We start from the raw sequence: 23,188 nt of genomic DNA, 5'->3' as shown, positions 1-23,188 counted from the left end.
TGCCAAGCATAGCACAAAGGCAATGTCACTTATTCCGTAGCCTAGGGCCGTCGTCCCGGATGGGACGCCCAACGCATAAGGACCCCTGGCAGGAGCATTTGGGGTGGGATTTTCTAACGAGACCGAGTCTTGTTGAAAATCAGTCAGATTTGGGCTCCTAAAGAGGGAAACTCCATCCTTGAAGCCTGAGTCAGAGCCCTGCAAAGCTCAGGAAAAGACTCCAGTTGCCTTTAGAGCAGGCTCATGTCGCATTTCAGGAGATCCAGAGCTGCGGGTCTGGCTGCAGCCAAGGTTTCAATCACCGAACCCCTGACCATCAGTCAAGCAAACATGGTCAGATTTCAACACATACTGGTGCCCTTATCTAACATTTGAACTCCTGGCAATTGTCATCATCATCTTATTAACTGTGAATACAACCCTCTGAAAATCGAGCAGAAACAAGGCACATCAAGAAACTCTCTCATTCATTTATTCTAATTTCCCTTTCTTATGGACGGCCCAAAATAAATATCGAGGCAACACCCATTATTATTACTAGGAATGAAAGGACAGATTCTGAATGTGACTCCGAATGAGTGGTAGGTACCTTATTCCCTGACTAGCTCCCATTGAAATCAATGGGGCTACTCACAGAATAAAATACTAGCCAACATGAGTAAGGGTGGGCAGAATCTGGTCCGAGGATATTATATTAAGAGCTCTACAGTTCTCACAGCGCCTAGTGCAGGGAATCCTGATCCATGACTGGGGGGCGGGAGTGGGGGCCTTAGGTAATACAAATTTGTGGCTTCCTAGATAGAATTCTGGCCTGAGCGCTGGGGTCTATTCCTGCCTCTGCCAATCAGCGAGGGTGGGCAAGTCACTTCGCATCTCTGTGCCTCCATTTGTAAAATGGAGCCCATAATACTTACCTCCTTTTTAATGTACTTGTAGGTCTACTAATGAAAAGCACCGCGTCAGTGTTGGGTACTATACAAGGTTTTCAACCTTTGGGCCATTGATTCCACAGAGAGATTATTTTCAGGGCACCTTCCCATCTGTTCCAGATGATCGCAGGAACCACGCCCCTGAAATCATCAGATGATGCGCGTACATTCCTCTAGCAACTACAGCACGGGCTTACATGGAAACGTATTAGGAAAGCATTTAATGCATTCTTAGCTCCCTATATCATGCAATTTAGCAAGTCCATTCAAGGAAGAAAGCCAGCTAGGTGACTAGCTCTTCAGACCATCAGCAAGTTCTTCATGAATCATCGTGGTCCAAAGAACATCATTTGAGAACCGTCATTTTATGGTCATGGGCTTCTAGTCCTTCTGGGAGCTTTGTTAGTCTACACCTTATCTCAGGGAGCAAGAGGATGTCATTGACACTGCAGAATTGCATATTGAGAGCTACAACAGATCCCTATTGGTTCCCAAGTGGTTGAACATGTAAATTGTTACAATACCAAACAGTTGTTATTTGATTTCTGTAGATATTCCCCAATATTTGACAAAAATTTGAAGCAAACATTCTTTCCAGTAAACTTGTTCACACGGGGCCCACTTTGACACCTCTCTGAGTCAAAGTGTGGCTTCATTGGACATTGGGTCAGATCCTGGGACATCTGCAGAACAAAGCAGATACAAAAGGGCACAGTCAAAGAGAATGTATTTAAAAAATCCAACTAGCGTCCACAGAACATTCAAAATAGATAATAATATGCTGTAAAAATGAGCATGATTGAAAATATTTTCAGGCAATCACATGGTCATTCTTTAAAAGTCTGATACCGAGATGTCATGCCCACTTTGTAATTTTTGCATCAAAATTTATCCATCAGACATCTCAGCTCCTCTCAGTGAAACAACTGGAAATTCTGTGAATACCCCTGGCATTCTCTGCTTGCCCCACAGCGCTGATTCTCAAACTGTGGTTCAGGAACACTCTCTGGTGTGTTTCAGAGGGGTGACCGGTCACACGGTGTTGTCTCCTCCTTGTTTCCAGCTGCTACATCACATTCAAACACACATTAAAAAATTAAACCCTTTTCTAATATTAGTTTTCCATGTAAGTAATTCCCATAGTTGCCACAGGGGTGATATGTGCTCACAAATGGGAAAGGAGGTCATTCACATAACCATGAATGGAAGGGGGCATGGTGTCCACACAACCATGAATAGGAGAGGAGGTAATGGGGCAATTAGGAATAGGAGGGGAGGTGGAGCTGGTTGATGGGGAATGGAAGGGAAGGTGGGGCACGGACAAAGGTGGTTGGGTTTGGGAGATGGTCCATGATACAATCTCTGTGTTCATAGATTCATAGAACTGGAAGGGACCTTGAGAGATCATTTAGTCTAGTCCCCTGCACTCATGGCAGGACTAATTATCTAGACCATTCCTGACAGGTGTTTGTCTAACCTGCTCTTAAAAATCTCAAATGATAGAGATTCCACAATCTCCCTAGGCAATTTATTCCAGTGCTTAACCACCCTGACAGTTAGGAAGTTTTTTCCTAAAGTCCAACCTAAACCTCCCTTGCTGCAATTTAAGCCCATTGCTTCTGGTCCGATCCTCAGAGGTTAAGAAAAACAATTTTTCTTTTTCCTCCTTGTAATAACCTTTTATGTACTTGAAAACTGTTATCAAGTCCCCTCTCAGTGTTCTCTTTTCCAGACTAAACAAACACAATTTTTTCAATCTTCCCTCGTAGGTCATGTTTTCTCGACCTTTAATCATTTTTGTTGCTCTTCTCTGGACTCTCTCCAATTTGTCCACATCCTTCCTGAAATGTGGCGCCCAGAACTGGACACAATACTCCAGCTGAGGCCTAATCAGAGCAGAGTAGAGCGTTGTATTATAGAAAAGCTTGAGAACCCCTCGTTTAAAAGAATGAAAAGCTTGATGAGTGCTTTGATTTTAATTAATAGTTTGCTATGGGAAAGGCCTTTGGAATGGTGGGTTTGAGGATACTGGAAGATCAGCACCAGTTCTTGAATTAAAATCTCCATCTTCTTCTGAATGGAGGTAGGAACAGAAAGGTGCTGCTTGCTGAATGAAAATAGGCCTGTTGTTGTATGAAAACTGCTCACGCATTGAACAATTGCATATTCAGTGCAAAGAAGGTCATTACACTGAAATTTTAAATGAACCAAAAGTTCGGGAAGAGGAAGTCCCTGAGACATCGTGTCAAATTGACCACCATTAACATATGAAATTCTGAAGAACAAAAGTTGTGAATTTCTCCCAGCTGTAGTAAAGATAGCAAGTTGTACAGCACAGAGCACCATCAACCTAAATTCCTTGACTGAGGCTTCTAAGTGGTACAGCTATTCCTTCTAGCAGGGAAGCAACGTTCATTCCTAGAAGAGAAGGGATTTGAGGTACTGGGAATCTATATGGTGAACCCACAGTTTTGGAAATAGTCAGCCATATACATTTTTAAATCAGCAGCCCAAAGGCTATTTTCAACTTTCCTCTGCAGCATGGGACATGGGTCACTTGTCAGGATCATCTGGGCATATCTCACATAATCAATTCCCTGTCATTGCAGGGGCCTCACACGCTGGTGGAACCTTGGTCTCTCCTGTTCTCAGCCTCTTGCCCACCACCACTTAGTCTCCTGAGGGCTGTAATACTTCGATCTAATCCTGGTTGCTGGATTTGGTGTGGGGGTGGCTGGATGATGTTTAGTAGCCTGTGATAGACCATGTCAGACTAGAAGGTCTGGAGGTCCCTTCAGGCTTTAAGCTTTACGACTCTGTGTCCACCATCATATGAATTAACTATAGCAAGGCTGTTAGAGGAACAATGCCCAGTTATAAGACGTCCCCTTCTGACTCTGTTTTACTCACAGTGAGAGCGGATAACATTTCTCGAGTAATATGGCAATGCCCTCAAGCTGAAGTTGTAAAAGTTTGGTTATGTGTACTGAGGCTGACACCTGCATTATTTCAAGGGCAACTGCACAATAGAAGGGAGATTTTGCTTCACTATTGATCTCAGCTTCCACTTGCAAAGGCAAATGGATTACTCTATGACAGTCACCCAGGCTTCATAGTTGCATTTATACCCCACAGGAAGGCTTCTTATGCCACAAATGCATCCAGGATTTGCTGGCTTCTTGTTCACTCTTATGCCAAGCTTGCCCATCCAAGTCACAGTGCAGGAAAATAACAAGGTCACACATTCTTCCATTGTCTTTCCTTCACACACAGATGTTGGCACATCTTTGAAGAACTATGTTGCATTTTGATCATCTGCCAACAGAGGCCACTTTTGTCATGACTGTAAATGTTTATAGGTTCAAAGTCTCTTAACAACAGATCTGTTGTTATAATAATTTCTTGTCTCCATGCAATGGAAACAGTTGTCTCTGCATTAGTTTCTTTTGAAAATAATGCTTCTTTCCTGGTTCAGACAGGCATCTAAGGCAGTTTTCTTCATGATAAAGGCAATATCTGGTAATTTATACATCAGCTGGACAACTGGAGGAAGGGCAGGGGTGTGTGTGTACATACTCTGCATGTCACTTCTGGCCAATAACTGCTTTGTCCATCTTAACAGTTCATTTCCCACATAGAGATCCATCTCCTTTTTCTTCCTACCTGGGTTCTGGTTCCTCTTCCAGTTACTCATGATTTGTTCTCTGTTTTATATAAAGACAACATAGACAGAGGGACTTTATTATGTGGTACTAGATTCCTTCAGGGTGAATTAAGGCAGGATTCCCAAGGTCAGTAGTCAGAGACAGGTACAGTTAATTTGATGCAGAATACCAAGTAGCAGTGTAGCATACAGCTAACTTTTGATGGCTGGAGTATCTGCAGGCATGGTTTTGCTTCCCTCACTTGGGAAGAAGATCCAGGATTCAAGAATGGGAGGTATATAAGAGTCCATGGGCGGAGCAGAGTGGGAAGAGTTTCAAAGGAGAACCAAAATTGTTTTATAATTTGGCCCTGGATCCATCCCTATATTGCCACTGACTGGTTTGGGGCATTATCTCTATTTTCCCCTTTCAAGTGACATCACTGACCTCTTTCCATCTGATAGGATGGCAGGAAGGTGAATACAAAATACGTAGCACCAAGGAGACCTTTTCAAAGTGAACAAGTGAAACCAATCAGATTTTTCTGGAGCAGGCATGGCAGCAAGTGAAAACAATCCCCAGACTTGGCAAGGAAGTGGCAATTACACTGCTATGATACTCTTCTCCTAGTTAGATAGCTAATCACAATGCATGCCTACCTATCAATCAAGTGACCATTACCATAGCATCTAAAGCATTAACGATGCGATTACTAGTGATGCAAGGTATCCAGACACGTGGAAATCATCATTACATTATTAACAGGGTAATCCTTAAAGCCAAATCCCAGTACTGTATTGTAAGGTGTCAGTTTGTGACCCCACACTGTCAAATATTAGCCTATGAAATCAACATTATATAAAACTATTGATTTTATTTTACTGATTGTAGAGATGCCATGGTCCTGTTTCAGATGATAGATAGATAGATATAAATTCACCACTGGTGCAATGTCTAATGGATGCTATAAACTCATACTGCCCCAGGCTGGTGTAACAAGATGTAATAAGGCTAATATTACACCAACCACCCACCCAACGTTCCTAAAAAAACCCAACCTTAAAAACTAAGCCACCACACCCCCAACGCTATAGTATAAACGGGGGGGGGGGGGGAGTAGACTTGCAACTCCCTGAGATGCCTGCTAAACACTGTAAAACAGAGTCTGAGACCCAGCATTCCCAATATACACACAGGATCCTTGTCCTGCAGCTTCACAGTCAATTGAGACATGAAATCAACCCAAAATTAAAAGTTACCTTGAAACCCCTGAACACTGATCTGCCCAGGGTGGCTGAGATCAGGGACTCAGAGCTAAAGAGTTCTAGGTCCATCCCATAGGGTATTTGAACATACAAAGTTCAATCTGGCTCTTAGAGGAACACCTTGTATGGACTCCTCCACACACTGTACCGCCAAACCCACATGAAGCACCTCATGATTGCACTGAGATACAAAATGTGGAGGTCTGCCCTTATGGGGAGAAATATAGAGAATGCAATAGTAATTTATAACCCTTCTGTAGAATTCTATAGGGTGTTTAAACAGAAAAACAAACAAAAAATATAGAAAATAAATTATTCCATATTAAATGTTGTAGACCAAGTTCTGATCTCACTTCTACCAGTGTAAATCCAGAGAACCTCCATTAACTTAACTTGTGTTGCTCCAGATTTACACTCTGGACTTTGGAAAATTCCACCAGGCAACTACCTGCACTTTTAGATGTCTCAATATGGCTCTCGGGCCCACAGTTATCTAGACACTGAACTCCCAGTCATTCCAATGGGAGTTAGGCCTCTAAATACCTTTGATGATCTGGCCCTAAGTGCCTGAGTCATAGCTGACCATGGGACCTGGCACTTTTGAAGGTTTTGCCAAAGGTGCCGGCCTAAGCAGCTTACCCCACAGTTTGTATATACATTACAGCTGATGCTGCATTCTAAATTTACATTGGCCATTTGGGCTTCTTAACTTGTCTGTTTTGGGAGAAATTAGCCCCTGTGCAGAGGGCTTGTGCAAATTCTAAGCAATATGGCCTCCCACTTAAGGATAATGAAGGACTTGCTCTTAGGGCAAATTTACTTTGGATTTCCTGCAGTCTCCACCCCCTTTTACCCCTTTCCTTCCATGTTCCCTTTTATTTGATTTTTCACATACACTCATGGCAGTGTGTGCAATTATAATGGCATTTAGCTGAACTGCAATGTAGGCATATGGGTAGCCAGAACAGGACAGTACAATCTCCACCTATAAGAATGCACAAAGTAAGATGGGTGCTTGATGTCATAGCTAGATCATAATTTGACTTTTCATGTTGTCAGCTGTATTCTGGGGCAGCGTCAAGAATGTGTGCATGTGGCCAGAGAGAGCATGAATGCATGATCAAATGAAGTTAGACTGGGATCAATTTTAATAGTTTGTGATTAGATAGAAAGATAGATTAGATAGATGCTGAAGTCCTCCATTTATACAAAGAACATGTACAACTAGTGACCTCCAAGTTGTAGGCCTGTACCAACATATAGTAAGAGACAGTTCCTTTCCCAAAGAGTTTACAGTCTAAATACACAAGGTAGACAAAAGAAGTATTATTATCCTCATGTCACAGATGGGGAACTTAGACACAGCGAAATTCAGTGACTGTCCAAGGTCACAAGGATTCTATGACAGAGTCAGGAACTGAATTTAAATCACCTGCGTTTTAGCCCATTGCCTTAACTACAAAATCCACCATTGCCCTCTCAGTAGGCCCTGCCTCACCCCTTATCTGGAGGGACTTTTAGAGCCCAGGAGGTAAATCAGTCTTTAATGCACATTCAGCCTTTGGCCTCTGGGCTGAACCTCCCAACAAGCCTGAGACAAAGACAGTCGTGCACTAGGGACTGCACAGAGACCATGCCACTACTTCCGCATAGGGTACAGAACAGGATTTTCAAAGGAACCTAAGGGAGTTAGGTGCCCACATCCCATTGAAATTGAGCGGAGCACCTAACTCCTGTAGATGAATTCGAACCCCACAGTCTCACCTGCTTAGAGCACATTGGAACTATGATGGGTGGGGTAAGATCTTCTACCCAGGACCCTCAGCTGCAGTTCTACCTCGCTATTTATGTGTCTCTTTGGGAACAGGGCAGAGGACAATAGACTTGAAGGCCCCCTTCGGGATTGTCACTATCAGCAGCACAATACTACACCCTGCTTTCATTGCCCTAATGGCAACGACAAAGACAAACAAACAAAATTCCAGCCTTCCAGTGGGAGCAGGTCTGGACACAGAGTTTGCAGCATAACGGGATATATAGATGGTTAAAGGGGGAAGAGCAATAATTATTTTGAAGGGACAAATCTTTTCCCTCTGCTATTTCTGGGCCCTCTCTTGGGGTCCATTGCTAGGCAGATCTGGTCAATTCCCACATCACCCGGCCATTGTTTTTAAACGGGATCAGGGGGAGTTTGGCATTTGATTTCACACGGGATCAGGATCGGGCCCAAAGCTATTCCCATTGAAATAAACAGGAGTTTAGCCATGGGTTTGAAGAGGGACAGGTTCCGGGGTGGTCCCACTGCCGCTGAAGTCAATGGCAGGGTTGGCACTGATTGTAAACGGGGGCAGGATCGGGCCCGCTCTCTCTCGCAGCTGCAGTAAATCGGGGCGCGCCCCTCTCCATCCGCGTCCCACCCATCAGGCTGCAGCGCTAAACAACGATGTAATCGTCACTAATGTATTTAAGCTGCTACAGAGACTGATGCCATCGGGGGGGTTCGTTCTCCCGCCTCCCGTTCCCCATTTATAAGGCGGGTTTTTTTTTCCACCGGGGGCAAGTTAAAAGCAAGTGGAGAGTTAAGTAAAAGCTCTTTATTACAGAAATAAAAATAGTCCAGGTCAGCCTGGGCTGGGGGGGGAGCGCTCTTTCCATTAAAACTGCCATTTAAACCGAGGTTGAACTTGAAACTTTGACAGGGCAGTGAACGTCCTACTTCAGCGATCGCTTCTGCCGGAGCACTCCGGAGTGAGACCTGTTCCACTAAGTCCCTCGCTGAGCCCTTCCCTGGGGCTGGGGGCAAGAGGAGAGAGAGAGAGAGTGAGTGTGTGTGTGTGTGTGTGTCGGGGGAAGGGGGGCTGGGCTAACTCGGCCAAGTTTAGCTTCCTCGCTCAGGCCACCATTCAGGGAAGACTCTAGCAAGGGCTTATGTTCATTCCTGTCCAGGAGGTGCTTCATCCATCCCTAGACAAGAAAGAGTTTGAGCACGTGCTTAACTTTACGCACGAGCACTTCCTTAAAAGCGGGTCTGGATTGGCGACGCTAGTCCTATTGGAATCACCATTGGCCCACCCCCACTGGGTTCATTAGGGCCAGAATGCTCACCCCACTCTCATGGGGCCTGATCCTGCACCTCTTACTCAGGAAAATCTGTTTGAAATCGATGATCTCAAGCCGGAGTGTTGCCTGGCGATTGGCTGCAGAATGAGACCCGCCGTATCCCCACCCCTCCTTTCCTTTTCGGGATAGGAGCAAGAGGGCAGAACAATCAGCACGTGTTGTTTTGGGAGGTTTGCTCTGGGATGTCTTTCCTTTCCTAATCCCCAACCCCCATTCCTGTCTAAACAATAGCTCGCCCACTGAGGTGCGTAAAGCAAAGGGAACAGAGCGTGGAATTGGCAGGGCTATTTTTCTTTCTTTGCAAAATTAAGCAAATTTTACACAGAGAGAGAGAGAAAAAAACCACACACAGCTCACTCATTTCCCAGGACTCATGATTTTTATTGGATAATTTGAACCAGAAATACCCTTATTTTATTTAAATGCATTTTGAGAATTTAGACTACTTCATAAAGAAGCAACAAGTGGAGCGGATTCTGGCTGGCAAAGACGTGAAACCCGGGCTCCAATGAAATCAACGGGAGAATTCCTCCGACTTCAATGGAGTCCGGGTTTCACCCACTGCCTCTCAGCAGGTCCCACTCCGGATTCCATTCATGCCAAAGGGGGCTTTGCTATTAACTTTAGTAGGAGCCGGATGGGGCGCTTAACGGACAACTGGCCTCTCTCTGCAGAAATAAAAAAGCCCAGAGAGAATATCAGGGTTGGAAAGGACCTCAGGAGGTCATCTAGTCCAACCCCCTGCTCAAAGTACGACCAATCCCCAATTTTTTTTTTTTTTTTTTTTTTTTGCCCCAGATCCCTAAATGGCCCCCTCAAGGATTGAGCTCCCAATCCTTGGTCCAGTAGGCCAATGCTCAAGCCACTGAGCTATCCCTCAAATAGTTGCAGCTAATTGCTTGATTTGGGAAATAAATGAATTATAATTATTACACACACACACTATTCTGGAGCTTTTCAGTACACACCAAAACAAAGAGAGAAGCTCGATTTCGCAGGACCGGCCCTAAAATACACAACCCGCAGTAACACCACCCCCCGGCCCCCCAAGCCCGGGATCTCTGAGTGTAACACTAAACCAAGCCGACCGTTGAGTTCATTCAAAATTCATTAATAAGCTTATTACCAGCCGGTAAGTGTACAGGGCAGCGGGAAATGGGTCTAGCTTGGCCGGAGCAGCCCCCGCCCTGCATGGGAGCCTCAAAGCATTGACTCGGTAGTAGGGGTCAGAGTAACCTTCACACCGGGCTCTTTGAATTGGTTTGATTCATGGGCCTGCAGCAGCGATAGGTCATATCGTCCATCAATCCCCCCCCTTCCCCCAGGAAAAGAAAAGGGGGCTCAGCAATTAGTTTAGCGGGAACTTTCCAAGATCCCTTTGGGGTTTTCGCACTGAGTGGGACCCGATCAGGGAGTGTAAGGAAACATATATGAGTCCATTGGCCTTTTACTCTTCTGTGCAGGGGAAAAGAAAGGGGAGCCGTCCTAGGCAAAGAACCGGGACTGGGCGCAGGTCTCCGACCCGTGGTCTGCCGTACAGTCGCTCGGGAAGAAGTAATAAAGGAGCAATTAACAAACGGGGAGAGAGCGCAGGACCCGGGGGCTTGCTGGGTGCGTTCGCGAGGCGTGTGGAGCGGGTCTGTGTGGGCGTGTGTTTGTGTCTGGGCCTTTATTAGTGTGGATGTCTGTGTTTGCCAGGGTGGGCGTGTTGCGTGCACATGTGGCTGTCGAGGCGTGTTTGTTTGTGTTCCTGTGTGCTTCATAACATTGCGGAGACAGCACACCCGGGAAAAGTCAATGCATTCACACAGGCCATCATTACAGACTCAAAAATAAAACAATCGTCAGCGAAACCCTAATGAGTCCTAGGGAGGAAAAGTGTCCCATGAAGGTAAAATAACTAACTCAGAGTTAAGCAAATAACCTTCCCACCACTCCCCGCCTAAAAGAGGAGCTATTTTGGGAAGTAATCGTTTGATACCTTCCTTCAGCCATGGGGCTGCTTCTTGCCTGTGGCTCACGGCTATTTTTTGTCTGCATCTTTAGACGAAACAAAATCACTAAACTGAAAGACGTCATTTTAATCTTGGACAAACTCTCCATCGCTGTCCTGTCTACCAGGCAGGGACGGTAGATTCGCTTTCATTCGGGATTCGATGGTTTCAGGTGACTGGTGGTTTCACAAAGGTTGGGCGCATCCGGCCGGTTGAGGGGGCTGAATTCATTTATGACTGTTATAACAGAGAACACGTCGATCAGGCTCGATATCTATATCAAACACCGTGAGTAGATCTGGCCCGTTTAGTGTAGAATGACAGACCCCACCGAGAAGTTTGGGTTCCTGTGACAATGGGGAATCTTTGACTGTGGAGCAAAGGTCGGAAAAGGAAGGTAGCTTTCCCCAACACCACCAAACTCTAACGGGAAATGGAAACAACGTCAAAGTTTTCATTATTGTGCCATTGATGTCAATGACAACACTTCGGTTGACTGATGAATCAATCAGATCCACAGCTACCCATCCATCTGTAGAGTTGGTACAGGTATAGACCCTTCGGAAAAGACTCGCTACTTTCAGATTAAGAACCTGGAGCGTGTCCCCGTTTTGGCTTTCAGTTCCCCATCCTTCAAGCCCCCTTGGGTACCCCTAGCTTCAATAATCTCTCCGTTTCTAACAGCAAAACTATTTCCCCCATGGCCATGCTGCATATGGGGTATCACTAATGAGAGGTTACAGGGTCAGGCGTCAGTAAAACGGTGGGAATAGAAACTATAAAGAAAGCAATCCGGTCTCTTTTCCGAAAAAAAAAAAAAAAATGGAGCAGGGGTGGGTGACCAGAAAGAACACAAGGAAATCGGTTTGGACCTCCCCACCTCCACTCGGCCTAGAAGCTAAACCATGTACTGCTTTTTACTACCACTATTATTATTTCTTCTTGTTATGATTATTTTAGTGCCCCGAAAGGCCATAAACGAATTTAAAAGACTGTGAGTGTATATAATTTAATGTGGTTGGCACCATTAAATAGTATGGGAGGGCAAAAGTGTCGGTACAAGACACTCCAGAGCAAAGGGGGAAAGACTGGAACATGTCATGCTCCCAGGCTGGGAGAAACAGCAGTCCCTAGACACAAGGGTGGGGGGAGGGGGCGGAAGACGTCCCTTTTGCAGCTGAAAATAGTGTATAAGAAGAATCAGCACTTCGGAGCCCGTACTGGGCAAATGACCAATTAGGGAATCTTTGTGAGATTCAGAAAAGCCCAGATAAGTATGTTTTATCAGCCTATAAAAATACCACTTTCACTTATCTGGAGCTACCTTCGCCACACAGCTACAAAATATAAGAAGGAGGTGGGGGCAACCCTGTACTTGCATAGAGGAGGAGTTATGGAGTGTAACTGACCCCCGAGGGTTTGGAAATAAATGTTCTCTTTGCAGGGAGATCGTTTCCCCGAGATCAACATTTCAGGATTTTAGCCACCTAAAGCTCCCACCGTTGGTGACATGTGTTTTAGGAGGTCTCCCCCAAAAGTGCAGTTCTGTCACTATGGAGGTGTGCCCTGCTCTCTCTGGGGGACTTGTCAGTACAGGAGAACGCTTGATGTCCTGTCTCAGGTCCACATACCAGACTGGGAATCAATCACACGAAACAGAAGGGGGTGAATTCTCCAGGCAATGTAGATGTATATGTGTGTAAACACGGATACACATCTTCTATGCATGGTATGTAGACACATACACTTGGTGTGTCTGACACATTTATATACACCCATGCACGTGTGTACACACACACACGTGTGTATCTGTGTATATAGGCACACACACACATACATATGTGTGTATATATGTATGGTATATACATACAAACACACATTTCTATAAAAAGAAAAGGAGGACTTGTGGCACCTTAGAGACTAACCAATTTATTTGAGCATAAGCTTTCGTGAGCTACAGCTCACTTCATCGGATGCAACAGACTAACACGGCTGCTACTCTGACACATTTCTATGCACACATATACATGTATAAATATGTACTTTGGTATAGACACACATATGTGTCTGTAATGTGTCTGTCTGTGCATATATGCACACACATATGTATGTGTGTATATATACGAATGTTGAATGCGTACGTATGTTTGTATGTATACACACACACACACATATATAAACATCTATGTACACATATACCTGCTCTCTCTCTCGCCACATACACACATCTCCATATTTTATCAGTGATAAATATATATATATAGGTGATTATAGATAAAATATTAATATTAAATAAATATAAATTAAATATAAAATATTAAATACATAATCACTGCCAAAATATGGAGCTGTATGTGTCTGTATGTACATGTGTGTCAGTATATATACATATATGTCTGCATATATGTACATAGATGTTTATATGCATATATATGTGTGTATACTTACAAACATACATTTGCATTCACATACACACGTGTATATGTGTACCTACATATATACCTACATATATACCTATATATAAATATAGACAGATGCATAAATACATATATTTGTATATATGTGTGTATATATAAAAGCACATATTTATACAGGTATAGGCATGTACATATCTATGCATATAGAGACATGTGTGGGTACATATACACTCAAACATACATCTCTCACCGATACAAACGTTCCCTACGATTGTTCAGACAAAAATGTACTTACGCTCCTTGCTCTGAATGATTCCCGTCTGGTATGTGAGTTATAGGAAAGCGATCAGAGAGGTTTTCTATGCGGACCATTTAACCAAGGATAACTCCAGGCAAAGAGAATAGAGAACACTCCAGTCCCGACAAAACACCGCAACTAGGGGAAAGATTGATGGAAATTGCAGGCAAATATCACATTTTCATTTTTCAAAAAACAAATTTGCCCACGTGCTGGCTCTGAGCTATAAGCAAACGTGACTAATACTTGCATGTGTGTGCGTTTAACTGTCAGTGCAATGTTCTGCCCCTTGACTGGGGGCTCCTGGGATGTGAATAACTATACAAGGACCCCTGACACCTTACAGGTTTTCAGCACAGTAGCCGGAGAGTGCAGGGTTTGCAAAGGCAGTAAACGGGAGACTTTTTAAAGGTAACTTGTCACACTCTGATTCGCACTTCTTTTTCCGAGTCTAGAGTTTGCGGCTGCAGTGCCTCTCTGGTGCAGGGCGTAGCATTTAAAAATAAGAGTTGGATGGAAAACTAAGATCGAGGTAAGTGAAGCTCCCCAAATGCTGCTTTCTTTCCACTTCTGAATAAAGCAGGCTTTTGAAACCTGCAGGGAGACGGGTTGTTAACTGGGCGCTCCTTAATTCCCGTTTAGCACAGTCATATCCAGCATTTACGGAGGGAATTACCCGTACTCTCTCTTTATATCACGAAGAATCTGTATCCAGCGATTAAAAATGAACCAAACAACTCAAAGAGCTGCTCGAGTGGTGGTAAAGCGTCGCAGCTCACTCTTGGCTTATGCTGGCAAGATTGGTTGTGGGTCTCTAGCTCTCTTTTACTAAATGAGAGCTCCACTTATTTCAGGATTTAGCTCTTGGGAATCAGGTTCCCGGTATTCGGAGAGAGGTGGGAAGAATGTAACATTGGGTGAGAACTCTCTCCGGGCAAAAAGAATTCAAGTAACAAATGTGTACCGCGAAATCTGCGTGTCCTTACTGAGGATGTCTCATGATGCAACGTGTCTTTTGCTTAAAAAGTACCCCGGGAGACAGGAAACGGGCATTTTCTAACCACGGGGGGAAGATGTAGCCCCTCGCTGGGTCTGAGTGGAACAGTGGGGGCTGCCTGTCAGCCCAGGAGTGTTATAACGCAGCCCACCCGCCGCCTTGCCTGCCTGTCGGATTTGCCTGGTACCTTTTGCTCAGCTTTGCTGGAAGGGCTTCTAAATTCTTTTCCAAATATAGCCCAGGAGCGACCCTCTTCCCTTCCGCCCCTCCCTGCGCGTGCCCTTCACAAATATAAACCGCCAACTCCTGAGTCAGGCAAGGCAAAGAGTAGGCAGAAAACTAGTAATAACAACAATAAAAACAAACACCATGCAACCCCGGGGAAAAAATAAAGAGCTAAATATTGCTGCATGTCTGTCAAATTTTATGACCTCTGATTGTTTCCTCCCATACCCTATCCCCAACCCACACTTACTTACTTTATTCCTTGCACTGCAATCGGGCCAAGACATCCCTAGACTGTGAGTAGGTAGGTAGAATACAGTAGACTCAGAGTCACATATTCTGTGAAATATGATTCAAATGTAAGAAGAAAAAAAGAGTTTTACCCAATGTTCTGGCGGCAACCAACAAGAAAAGCCATTCCAGTCCGCGGAAGGCAAATGCATATGTAATTAGGCAAGCAAAGATTACATTTAAGATTAAATCTCAGATTAAAAATGTACCCACATTCTCAATCTCACTATAATACGCTTTTCTTTTGGCAAAATAAACCCCGTTCCGGTGGTTTCTACGGGCAGCTTCCACAGCTACGAAATAGGCTAACGCAACTTTCCGAAGGCAAGAAATAATGTGCAGTGACAGGGGAAAATCCAGCTTTGAAGGTTTTAAAAATGCAAAGAATTGGTTTGTAGCTTTTTGATGTATAAAGCGGGATCAAACTATGAACCAGAAATAAAGGGAAGGGCATTTTGAACACCGTGTATTTTTATTAAATTATATTATTTCTTTATTTGTGGTTTTCTTTATTAGTATTCTTTAAACTTCGGTGAGATTTTCTTTATATTTTAGATCCTATATATACCATATGGGGGGAAGGGTACTTAATTTATTTCAGTAAATCGGCTGATTGCGTTTAAATCATTTCTTATTCTGACCACCGAACTTAAAATAAAGACAGAAAAAGTTCTACGGAAAAGTAAAGCAAAGCAAACAAATTGCTGGATATTTTGTAGTCTGAATAAATGTAGATAGATAGATAGATGGTAGATGATAGGGTGTATGGGGATAGATAGATAGATAGATAGATAGATAGATAGATAGATAACGAAAGAAACACCCATGTTATCTCTAACTACAAATATTTCCATAATCAATATTAGTTATGAATCTGGAATTAGCTACAATCAGCTATATAAATAAACTAGTTTATTTATTTTAATTATATCCACAATTATATCCACAAGAACATTGGTAGCTCTTTTAAAAAATAGATCTGATTTGTCGGATTTCAAGGGAAAATATGCCTTTGAATAAAATCAGAACCATGAACTTTTTCAAGTTATGTGAAGGGAGAAAGAACCTTCGGGCCGCAGAAAATATCTGTTGTCTACACAGAAAAAGATCGCTATGGTCTCCTACATGTCCTTTTCCTTTCATTGTATTGACCTTCCTTAATCTGCAAACAGGCAGCCAGCAAAACTCGAGGAGCCGGGTTTACACTTGCAGTGCAATTAAGCAGGCGCAGCGCTCCACAGTGACAGTTAAAATTGCGGCAGGCTCTGCCTTGGGCTTTTCAAGCGGCAACCCACCGCAGCCTTTTCACCGCCGAGCAGGGGCGCGGACCGGAGCGAAGCCTCGCGCTGCGATAGGCTCTCGTGCAGCTAGGTCACTTTTTTAAATTTATTTTTCATTATAAAATTCTTAAACTGTATTATTTCCCCGTCCGCTTTTAGAGCAAGATCAAGGCAGGGATATTTTTTTTAAAAGAGCTTTTCAGGTTAAACCTCTGAAAAGTTCGCAATTTGTTTGGTGCATTTTTTTAAAAAATAAAGAAATAGTTGATTGCCCCCACTAGTTGGGGGGAATGGGGGTGGGAATTGATTCTAGATTTCTCTTTTATGTTGGGTCTGGTTTCTGGTGATTAAATTTCTCTCTTATGTGTACTGGACCTATGGACAATTGATTAATAACATGCCACTTGGCGCCAACACAGAGGCTCCAATGAGGTCCGAGGCCTTTAATCCGCAAGATGCTCAAGAGAACAGAGAGAAACAGAGCAGGACAAAACCAAAGCAACCTACATCAGCCTGCTGCTCTCCGGATTTTTTTTTTCCTTCATCTATCCACTATTTCCTGCTAAACTCGTAAACTTTATTTGATTTACAGCTATTTCATGAACCTGCTTAAACTAACATGTGTTCCGTCTTGTCCAACTGAACCATAAAAAACAATCTTGGATCCAAACAAGAATCTTTTTTTAATGTGTTATTAATGACAGAAAATAAGCATTGTCTTGAAAACTAGTTATCTAGGCCCCTGGCAGTCTGGAAGTGTGGGTTCTACACGCAGTCAGAAGCGTTTTGAGTGTTTCAAGGTAAGGAGATTGTACCTACCAGAGGCTTATGTGTAAAAGTTTGGGATGGGTTAGGCTTTCAATGTGATCATTATTAATTAGGAATTGTTTATCACACACACACCCACAAATGCATAGCAAAACAGACACAAACGCCTATATATAGACACACACATACGCAAAAATACATTCACACATATATACACACACAAAACCAGCCCCCCCCCCACACACACACAAATAAGATGAAAGTGAGGATGAGGTCCTTACTAAAAAAACAAAACAAAACACTATAGCTACCTCGTGATCAAACTGTCTTACGGAGTTTTAAACTGATTTTTCCTACAGGGACATTTGCCCAAACTTGAGTGTGTATGTGGAACGAGTGCCTATACCCACGGATGCCCATATAAGCAGGAAAACCCCGGGAGATAGGGGAGATGTGACCTCTTAAAATGGTTTTGCTCCTCAGTAAGCATATTTTTAAAGGAATTCTAGTCTTAAACATCTCTCCTGGCCAGGGAAACGCAACACGCTTTGGGTGAGGAAAGGGTGTTTATTTTTTTCCCAAATGAGATTCCTGTTGGTTTGCTTTATAATTAGAGTCTGTTTTTTTAAAAATAATCTATTAAAATTTGGAGGGGAAATCGGGCCTTCCACAGGGAAATAAGAGGCAAAAGGAAACACCTATGTGCTGAGGTCGTGAGGCCAGCTGAAAATTTGGTGCACGCTTTTAGCAAAAGGAAAGAGATTTTCCAAAGGTATTTATAATTGAGAGAGAGAGAGAGAGATCAGTTATATGTCTGAGTACATATATTCGCTCAAATATTAACTGTAGAAAAATATTTTGCCTAAATACGATTGAAACTTCATCCTTTGGACACACGAATCACATGTAATGTAACAGAAGAATTCCACACCCAGTTTAAGATGTTATGTGTATACGTATATTATTGAGTTGTTTATGCTATTTGGGAAAGAAAGAAAGAAAGAAAGAAAGAAAGAAAGAAAGAAAGAAAGAAAGAAAGAAAGAAAGAAAGAGCTGGTTTCCCCAGATGACAAAGTTGTTTGAATGACCTTCACGTGTCCGTCCCCCCCCCCCCAAGTGCTTGTCTTTCAGAAATAGCTGTACCGCAAATGGTATTAAGAGCCGTTCCTGACTCGTGTTATGGGAAAGGGAGAAAGAAAAATTGCAGGTGTCACTGGTGCAGCGTTTTTCAGTGAATGATTCTGACCACTTTACCTTGGTTCCCTCCCCCCTCCAAGATCATTACAGAAGAGATCACTCTCAGGAAAAGGCACAGGGCACTGAAGACTTTAGCCCTCATTGCCCCTTTAACGTTCTTTCTGGGGCTGGAGTGATGGCCTTATCTTATTTTATTTTCTTCTTCAGACCAAGATAAAGTACTGATTGACACTGTGTTTGGCAATAGAAGATTAGCGTTGCTATTCTGGCATCATTAACATGCTTTTATCCAGCTGTAGCGTTAGTAATTGATTCAGGAGTTTGGGGGGGGGGCGGGGAAGAGAGGTTGTAATGGGGAGAGATGGATTCTATGCAGATAAACCCAACAAAGCATTACCTTAAATGACTCAAATTATTAAGAGTCTGGTTTAAATGCATAGAAGTTAGAGACATACCCTATACCTTGTGCCTACCACTGAAGACCCTCTGGGCTATGTACCCATAGAAATACTCTCCACAGGCAAAACTCCTTGAGTTATGTACAGGAGGGCAAAATTAACCCTGGTTTTTCCTGGCTTTAAACCAGACCTTTAATACCATTTGAACTCTGGTTTATGCTCGCGCGTGTATTTAATTTCCGGGGGGATGGTTTCCTTAAGATCAAGGGAGGGAAAAATCTATCACTGAGATGTGTCTCATACTGTGCACTGAGCCAGATGAGCTCTGAATCAACAAATCCTTTATATTTATTCCAGTCTGTGTCTCTGACCCTTCATCTGAGAGTTATTGACAAAAGACCTTAACATTGGTGCGCTCTGTCCTCTCAACAGGTATTTTAGTGACCCGTAATCAACAGACTGTGGATATGAGAAAGCATAGTGTCTGCTTGTGGGTTCCAATAGCCTGTGGTATCCATTTATTGTAGGGAGTCTTCTAATATGGTCAGGACAGATGACAAAGTTTTTTACATAACTATACCGTCAAAACCTACCATTAGGGGCAGTTTAGCCGTGGATTGTTGAGACCAGATTATTCTGGTCTCTTGGCCGGTCTGTCATATCAGTGTACATTATTAGGGACCCAATGTTGCAATTATTGACACAATAGCCCCCACACTGTATTTCCATGGGCCATCAAAAATGTATCCCGCAGAACCCCCGACGCATAGGCGGAGTTATGAACGCTCTGATAAAGTAGCTACTGTATCTGTACAATCTACTCTTTCTAGCCCTCAGTGTATTTGCTATGTGCTTATTTTTCATTTTCCTAACTATGCTACAGCTTCCGTTCGCAAGGGGAATTAATGGACTGCAGGAAAATGTGTTTCTAAATATATATATATATTTAAGTAACAAGAGAGGGCGGAGGGAGGAGGAAAAAAAGGTCACTTGGAACCACAAACAAACAACATGTTGTCCACCTGTAATTTAAAAATGATCAACGCAGAGTGCCCTAACCCCAGAAGTTTCACTTTGGAGCAGTCGAGTTGTATACCACAGAAAAACGTGATTTTGTAATGGAAAGACTGACGCTGCTTGAACCAGTGTGGGCGTTATTTCGACACAGGCATAACTGTGACTATCCTCAAATTAATGCATTAAGTCAAAGCCCCAACAATTTAGGCAAGAGTGAAGTTCTTTAAATACTTAAGGAACTTTAAAAAGACATATTTCCACCCATGCATAAACAGACAGGTGTTGTAGCCCACTTCCGAGAAAGAAAGAAAGAAAGAAAGAAAGAAAGAAAGAAAGAAAGAAAGAAAGAAAGATTGCTCTCATGTTTCGGAGAGAGTGATTGTTTCAGAGAAGTCGAAAGAGAAAATGGAAAACGGAAAAGAGCAGTAGTTATTCCTCGATACACTCCCAGTGCATTCTGGTACACTCCCTTATTTCGTGAATATCATTCTGTTCCTAAAATGTTCAAATATCACCCTAAAATGTGAAATCCCTTACTAAACAGGGGATCCTAGGTAGGCATTAGTTCTTTTTCTTGATATCTCGACCCACTGCAAGGCATCAGCTTTGCCATCTCTCTCTTTCCTTCCCTGACTAAATATTTAGATAAACAAGTAACTGATGCGGCTGACACAATATCAAGTTGTCGGATGAGCTGCATGGGTGTTGCCGCTGTTTCCAGCTAAATGGAATACCATTGCAATGTACGCGGGGCATTGTGGGCACTACAGGGTCCCCAAAGGCTCCCCCGTTCAAAGGTTATGTTTGTAGGCCTGACCCTGTAATCTTTACTCAGGCAGCATGCCCATTGAAGTCAATGGGTGTTATTGCTGGAATAGAGAAGACAAGGATCCAGCCCTGTGAATAAAGTGAGAGAATGTCACAGTATATTCAGATGTATATGCACACACACACACACCCCTACATATATACATACACAAAATGTGATTACCTCTGTATCTAAATATATGCGCGCACACACGCCGAGTATGAGTAAACAAATGAGCAACAGAACACACACAATGTGTGTGTGTGTGGATATAGATGTATGTGCTGAGGTGCGCGCGGGGGTGCGAACCCATAGGCACACATATATGTATCTCCTGTTGCGTAGTTTTTAAGCATATTTGACACTGTCTGCGAACCCTAAAGGAAAATGATCAAAAATCTCCAGCCTGCTTCAGTAGAAAGGTTCCTTGCTGGAATGAAAAGGCAGAAAGTAAACTTGTTCATTGTCAAAAGAACAGGAGTACTTGTGGCGCCTTAGAGACTAACACATTTATTAGCGCATAAGCTTTCGCGGACTAAAACCCACTTCATCGGATGCACTGTCGACTCTAGGAGTTGGTCTGATTATTTTAGTGTTGGGAAGAAGGCTTAAAAAGTAATTGCAGCTACTCTGTACCACCTTCTCCCCTAGCTAATAGGAATTTGTAAATTTCAATATCTGGGCCGGGAGTGCGGGGGAATATCAGAACCAGCGCAGTGTGTGAAGGGACATTGTTTTCATTCTAAATAAAACAGCTTCAAGACCCTTCGAGATGAAGAGCACACTTAAGGTTAAAACTGAAATTGCATATATACACAAGTAAATGCCCGCCTCAGCCTGATGCAGCCTAGGGCAAAGTAGGACCCTTTGTAAAGCAAAACGTTTCTGGTGAGATTGTTGCTAAATTGTCCGACATTGGCTCTCCATGAAAAGGGACTAAATCCACTCTGGGCAAACGAGCGTGTTTGTGTATTATGAACTCGATCGGGGAGCACTGCGCCGGTTTGGTGGTGATTAAAAGCGGCGATCGCCCTGCTGTGCAGATCTGTGGGGGTGCCCCCCCCCCAGAGTTGGGGTCTGCTCGTGGAATGCTGAAGAGGGGCTTGGAATGCTGCAGTTCGCACCCGCTGCTTCGTTAGCTCAGAGCTTACCGGGACGCACTAGCCCCAATATGGTTCTCTGGGTGAAAATCTGGGGGGGTGGGGGATGGGGAGGCGGGGAACAAACTCAACCACCAGAAAAAGCCAGGTCACTTGCATGAAATAGGGGAAACTGTAGGGCAGAGAATCAGTGAAACAATAGCTGGGAAGCTCACTGGGTCTCTGCTGTAGTCACTTACCTTGAAGTCCACAGATCCTGCAAGAACTTCTTGCTTTGTATCTAGGGTTTTCCTGAGGGCCGCAGGGTGTCCAATTTATTTTCTCTCCTCTTGATTTCTCTTCCGATCTCTCTCTCTCTCTCTCTGTTGGGGGACACAATGTTTTAGCATCTTTTGGAAAATCTTTGTGCCCCAGAGAGGGTGAGGTGAAATGCAACACAAAATTGTACCAGCTTAACAGATCTGGTTTACATGCTCTGGCTATTAATTTGCAGCGACTGATTAGAGTTTGAGAGGAGAAGTAGTTTTTCGGGTCAGTTTCTTTTGTCAAGAAACAGCCTCCATTTACCATTTTTATTATCATGAATCCTGGCAGATAATAGTTCTCCGAAGCACACTCGAATCTGTGCCAATAACCCGGCTATCCTTTACTATACACAGCCCAGTGCCTTGGCTTTCAGAGACGCCTCAACATTCATTTGACAAGTTTTCCTATTAATACTAATTGTATATTTTTTAAAAGTAAGCTGCACCGTGCCAGTACCATTGGATTAAAGGAGTTGATCTTGGTTTGATAGTAATTTTCTGCTTCCATTCCAAGACAGAACTGGACTCTGATTTTCCAGTCCTTCCCCTTTAAATGTATTAAGCACGTTTGTTTGGTTATATTCCCCCCCCCCCCCCCCCCAGGCTGGCTGTATTTTGCATTGCACTGAGTGGTTTCTTTGCAAAGGGGGAAACCTAGCTGATAGGGCTTTAAAGGAAAAGAAGAATACAAATTAACCTTCCATTACTGCGGCAGTCAACCATGATAGAATGGGCCAGTTGCGTGTATGATGACGTCTCTGAGTCCTATAGGTGCAAGGGCTGGTGAGATAGCAGCTATCGCCTTGAACTCTCTTTATTTTATTGGAGTATGGCTGGTAATAAACAGTAATATTTAATTTGTCTGAGACCACAAATCGGCTTTAGCTGGAAGGCTCCTTCTATATACAGTCCTATAGCGCCTGGACTTGAGGTCCTTTTCCTAGATTATTGTTTTTTCCAACCTGCAGAAGGAAATAAACGCGATTTATTTGCGTCGTTTTCAACTTTTCTTCAAGGTCCTTGAAAAAGCTAGTTTGGATTTGGAGAGGTGAGTGTTTACATTGCAATATTAGAGCCTAAACGCAGCAGCATTGCCTGGTGTTTGATCGTTATGTCCCAGGTTGTGGATTGCACC

The 23,188-nt window shown here is 43.4% G+C and overlaps 1 protein-coding gene and 1 long non-coding RNA gene across 3 annotated transcripts in view; one reads left to right on the top strand and one right to left on the bottom strand.

Annotated features, from left to right (window-relative positions):
* Window positions 1-13,670: 13,670 nt before the first annotated feature.
* LOC122463055 lies at window positions 13,671-22,218 on the bottom strand. Its single transcript, XR_006286034.1, has 3 exons — window positions 21,988-22,218; window positions 15,144-15,228; window positions 13,671-13,805 (listed from the first exon to the last, which is right to left on the bottom strand). It is a non-coding gene; the product is annotated as an uncharacterized LOC122463055 (long non-coding RNA).
* A 674-nt stretch (window positions 22,219-22,892) lies between these two features.
* Window positions 22,893-23,188, top strand: part of TBX5 (T-box transcription factor 5) — a 49,775-nt gene continuing 49,479 nt past the window's right edge. For both annotated transcript variants that reach the window (XM_043529733.1, XM_043529732.1), the window contains exon 1: window positions 22,893-23,101. The gene's annotated coding sequence lies outside the window, so the exon portion shown is untranslated. The remainder of the gene's footprint in view (window positions 23,102-23,188) is intronic.

Source organism: Chelonia mydas, chromosome 15, assembly GCF_015237465.2.
Source record: "Chelonia mydas isolate rCheMyd1 chromosome 15, rCheMyd1.pri.v2, whole genome shotgun sequence".
In the NCBI taxonomy this organism is placed as follows: Eukaryota; Metazoa; Chordata; order Testudines; family Cheloniidae; genus Chelonia; species Chelonia mydas.
Note: the sequence above shows the minus strand (reverse complement) of the source record. Positions and strands in the feature narration are given on the sequence as shown.